The sequence below is a fragment of the Chaetura pelagica genome, unplaced genomic scaffold (assembly GCF_000747805.2).
Source record: "Chaetura pelagica isolate M959 unplaced genomic scaffold, ChaPel_1.0 scaffold71, whole genome shotgun sequence".
NCBI lineage: Eukaryota > Metazoa > Chordata > Aves > Apodiformes > Apodidae > Chaetura > Chaetura pelagica.
In genome coordinates, this window is record NW_009952435.1 from 2,845,171 (window position 1) to 2,851,106 (window position 5,936).

The window sequence follows — 5,936 nt, forward strand, 5'->3', positions numbered from 1 at the left end:
CTGCTGAACTAAACAAGCTTCTGAGCTCCTCATTCAATAGATAGATACTAGTTATTGGGAACTGCTGGTGAGAAAAGATTATTTCTCACTATAGACTGTGAACAGGAAGTGGAACAATAAAAATATTTCATTTAAGTAAAATTTAAAAGGTATCCTGCTGTAGCATTGGAATTAAATTAGCCCTGCATTCTGATTCAGAATTGCTCTTCTTAGTAAGAAGAGTATCACACCTTCTGCATCATCCCTTTTCAGAAATCGGTATGAGATTGCTCAGAAAAATATGATTTTGCATGTCTTTATGGTGAAGTATGGTATCAGAGAGTATTTTAGCCTTGGCATTCTTCAAGGTTCCATCCTGAAAGTAACCTTATTTAATATTTTCATTGAAGAGATGTATACAAAAATACAGGAGAAATTATGACATTTTTTTGTATTAAAAGATTTGAGAAACATTATCCATAGAGTGAAGAATCAGGATACTTATAGAGAGTAGTTGACTGTGATGACTGTAATAGCAGGAACAGGATAAACTTTGTCAAAGTTCAGTATCATGAGATTGAAGGCTAATAAAAATAATTTCTAGAGCAATTAGGGAACTTGCAACTAGGGGTAGCAGCAAAGAAAAAATTGTATGTACTGGCTGATCAGAGGGTGACCCTGATTCCCACTCTAATCCCTCAATAGAAAGACGCAATCCTACAATACAACAGTAGGGACTTTTCTAAGAATAAAATAAATTAGGGAAACAATTGTGCCATTGTGTGAATTACTAGAATTTTTGTATCTTAAATTCTCTATGCAGTTCTTACAATTCCTATAGAAAGCATTTAAAATTAAACAAACTTTTAATATCTTAGAGAAAAGACTGAAGAACTTGTCAGTACATTCTGCCTGTACTCCACTAATTGGACTTAGCCAACCCAGGAAATCAGAACCTAACATTTCTTATTTGAAAGTGTCTCAGAATTAAAGATTTAAAATGGAAAAAAATATTTCAGCTGGAAAATAAAAAAAGGATAATGGAAAGAACACTGCTCAACAAGAATTATTCTATATGCACACATATAAGCCAAAAAAAATTATGTGGAAAAATATTACAGCTGTCCTAAATGTTCACCAAAAAGTTCATAACTGTCAAAAGAATGGCATCTGATATAGCTTTACAACAGAAGTAGTGGCAAAACCCCTTAATGACTTGTAAAATGGAAGATGATCCATTTATGAAAAGATGATTAAATGACAGGGCTCCATGGTAAAGCAAGGACTCGGTTTCAGTGACCCTGCAGGTCTTTTCCAGTCCCACATTCCTATAAATTGTAAGTCCTCTAATCCTGTAGAACTTGTGCACACACCGGGTAGTGTTTGTGGAAGCATACAAAGCTGCTTATGTGATAGAAGAGGCCAGAGTCAGAAAACGAAGCCCTAAGTTAGGATTTTGTTGAAAAACTCTGTTAACAGTATCAAGCATTAACCTCTTGACAATCTTCTCTTATGAGGTGCATTCCCTATCTGAAGGATATATGTACCTTCATCCATTACATTCACCTGCTCACTTTTCTTTCTGCAGATAAGTAAAATTACAAGTGAGGTTGTAGAACATTTTTAAGCTTCTTGAACTGGTAATTGTCTGCATCCCTTCAGGGATCTTGTGTAAAACTCTGCTCTTGACAGTTTGAAAGGTGCACAGTGTATTGAGATTTGATAAGCATTTTAAAGGTGAGCATTGATCCACTATTTTAAGCAGTTTTTCCATTTATCTATTGTGACCTATGAATGGATGGATGGATGGCATGTCATGACTGTTAATTGACTTGGGGGAAAATTGCTCCTTAAAAGAAACTGAAGATAATTGATAAAATGAATGATTATATATTGCATGAGTTCCTAGTCTATTGCTAATTGGAAAATAAATTAATCTTATGGAAAAAAAAAACAACACCTTTTCCTCAGCATTTTATTTGTTTTGAGTTCTTAAACAGCATGATATATGGAATGATTAACAGCGTGCCTCTGTTGGCATGTTTCTGAGGAGACACTTCCACAGTTCAGTCCTAGGATGCATAGTTCATTAGCAGGATTCCTTAGCTGTGCTCTTATATTCTGTAATTACCCTACTGCTTAATTAACAGATATTAGCAAATAATTATAAATTACTTATTTCTTTGATGAATTTAACTTTTCTTTTTTCAAAAATAATATCAGAAGAGACTAGGAAAATTTCCAATATGTATTATTGTAGCTAACATTTACAAACATCTTTATTAAATAATTCCTTGTTTGTGGTTAATAGCATTTAAATGGATATTATTATTTCTTATAATTTAGTGTTGCAAACCAGCACAATTTCTCAGGATGTTAAAACACAGTTTGCTTTCCTTATTGGAAAAATTTGTTAGTGGAACCAAGAGGTCTGCACATGGCGCTCGCCTCTCTCAGGGGAGCAGCCTCTGCAAGTTGACTTGTAAGGTAGAATACTGAATCATGCCTCGTACCATGCCCACAAATTTGGACTGAGCACAAATTTATAGTTTAATGAATTAAAATGGTTTATTAGGGAATTTAACACAATTTAGAAGAGGAAGGGTTCAGGAGAGATAAGAGACCAAATACCAAATACTTATACGTGTACTAATACTTATATATGAATACACCTTAATATTTACACACCCAGATTAACTATTATTTTCTAAGAGAGGAAGAGGAAGGAGGGATATGCCCGATGCCTGTCCTGTATAGGGTCACATTTTGTGTGGAAGTCAGTCAAGCAGGAACACCTTATGGAGGGAATGATCCCAAAATGCAATCCCGTACTTTAGTCCGGAGATGGTCTAAGTATTTCTGTATTAGCTGCAGATGACCTCCCCTACAACCTGGTCTTAGAACCTACGGGTGATGGGAAGAAGTCTCACTGCCCATGGTTAGCAGCAGGCAAGGACCACAGGTGAGCAGGGACTGCAGGTGAGCAGGAACCCCCAAGGAGCAGGCTAACCCCCAACAGCAAGCAGCAGTAGGTTCAGTGTCCATCCAAAGAGTGGTCGCAAGCAGCAAGCAGGCAGTTTCTTTATGAGTCTCAGGGACTTGCTCCTTCATCCCCTACTGTCCAGTCTCTTGTTCCTGGGTCTTCCCTGCCAATCAGGAATATACAGGGCAATTGTTTTAGAAACCACATGAAACAAAATACACGAAAGGCAAGCAGCAGAAGCTTGAGGTAGTCTAAAAGTCATCAGATATTTCAGTAGATATGGGGATCAGATACACTAAATTAGAAATGCGTGGGGTGTCATCTTACATTATCTTTTAAGTCCATAACTGCTGTTACTGCGAATTATACAGCTCCTGTGGAAAAACTGCTTGTGTTTGGGTTTGCCTGTCAGAAGTGTTTTTCTTTGCTGAAGGAGAGATCTTTAACTTTTCTGCTCCAGATAACTACTACATATCCAGTATTCCAGGAGGAAGACCACCATGTACACAAAGAACAACTTAAAAGCCTGTGTTGTGGAAGTCTGATTTTTCCATATACTTTAATCACCATATTGCACTGTAACTTAAATATATTAGAATGTACAATCAACTAAACAGTGTCCTTTTCCTCATCTCTACAGCTCCAACTCCAACAAAGTTCTTGTGTATAAGTTCCTCAGGGTTTTATTACAATTGTTTATTCATTTACATATCTGAACTGTAGAGGCACCAAAGCATTTGCTGATAGTTTTTCCTCTGCATCCTGTCATGGCTGGTCATGCACTGATAGAAAAAAATACTCTTTCTCTGGGAAGAGGCCTTCTTTCTATTTGTACCTGTTCCAGCTGCTACAAGCCAAACCTTAATTTACACTCCAGGTAGCTTCCTGCAAAGGGATCAGGATACCTGAAGGTTCATTTTGCAATCTCTTAAACATAGCTGCACCCCCTTCATTTTCCTGCTAGTCTGACAGGAAGCTGATTATTGTGAGATCTGATGGGTGCATTTATTCCGTATTTCTCTGTGCATATAGGAATCCTCCTGCTTCAAGTGAAAAGCTGTGAATCTTTTTCACTTACCTAAAGGAATGTTCCTCCTCATGCCTAGAAGCTGTGTTGTTAGCAGTTAAATGATTAATTCTCCCTCAAGCATGACTGAGATTCACACAGTAAGGCTACCTGCAGGGTCCAAACCAGTATGCCTTCTTACAGCTTAGACCCTCTTGAGGTTTGCTTCCCCTGTGATAAATGATAAATAATAAATAATAATCGGTAGTATGGTTTTATCCAGCATAGGAAAGAATGCAATTAACTTCTTTCTACTACAGCTATTCTTCCACTTTCCTGAAAAAATATTCTTTCCACTGGTCTATAAGCAATCCTACAGAGTCCCCTTAGCCCTGTCCCATGTTCATGGATTAAAATGCTATCATTAAAAGAATTTAAAATTCTTGTTAAGCTGTAATAAGGTCAAATTTCCTAAAGAAGAGTAAAACTTGACCTCAGGCCTGTTACTGCCAGATAAACATGTTAACTATGAAGCTACTCAGGAAATTATTTATTCCTCTGCTGTATCTAGGAAAGGTGGAGAAGGGCAGGCATTGAGATCTAAGAGTGCTGAATCTTGAAGCCTCATCTGAGGTAAATGGTTTTTTGCACCTAAAGTAATGCTGTTACACTCTTGAACAAGTTTGTATATCTCTGAATCCAGCTTTTCCAGAAGGCTGGTTCCCCCATTCAGTTCATTGATCCCATTTTACACCTGCAAATCCTCCTCGCTGTTACGTAGATAATAACAATGCAGACCCAAACATGGGGCTTGCAACTTGATGTTTTAAAGATGCAATGTTCTGTATTGAACTTCTCAGCTTTCAGCAGAACTAGCCCAGTGAGTCTGTTTTGTGTCTGTATAATTAGTCCACAGCAGTTGCTCAGTGCAGTGTTTTCCCAGCACGGAGATTTCATGCTGCATTACAAATGCACTTTGCAGCAGGTGGCAAGTGGTGGGGAGTCCAGCATGTGCATGCCCAGTTGAAGTTCACCTCTGAGATCATCCAAAGGCTCTCCCAGGACTCTTAGATGCCACATCAGGAATACTGCACTCCCATTTTCATCTTGGAACCCTATTGTGTGGTGTTCTGTGTGTTGCCATGCACGATGTCTTAAAAAGCTTGTAGTAATTTCCTACACCTGACAAGTAGCCACAAGACACAGGAGCAGTTAGAAAAACAAACTAAGAAAGGGAAAAGGGAAAGAAAGGGAGTTTGAAACATGGATTAAAGAAATTAGATACATGTTAGTATTTTAGACAAGAAATGGTCTTCTAAATTTAATTTAAGAAAATCTTACTAGACTTTTGAGTTGTTGAGATCCTTTGAAAGTTACATATAAAACCAAGTTTATTGAAATTAGTTTAGACTGTGGATGAAAATTTAAGATACATTAATGACATGTTTATTAATACATACTACAATAATGTTTCTGTAGTTATTCCTTTCTGAAAGAAAAATAAGTATATAGAAATATGTATTTGCTTTCAATACAATGTAAAAAATCCCAAAACAAATCCCAAACAAACCAAAAAAATCTCAGTTAAATAAAATTAAAATGATGAAATATTGCTGGTTGGGTATATGTTCAAAAGCATTTAAAATGGGGTTTTTGGGAGGTTTTTTTGCTTTTTTTTTTGTTTGTTTTTTTTCCAGCAGAAAGTAGCTCTGAGACAATTAAAGCTATGTTTTATTAGAAATGCAAATAGTGTAAGGATTGTCAGAACACAAGAATGAAGTCGAGGTCTTTTTCCCTATTCTAATTAAAGAATTAAAATAATCCTATAAGTCTTCTATGAAAGAAGAAAATAATAAAAATTTTGTGCATTTTTAATTTATTTTTTTTTTATTATTATTATTTTTTTTTAATCCATATGTGTGTGTTTAGGGCTAGAATTCAATGTACTTTTGCTTTTCCTTGAAGAGA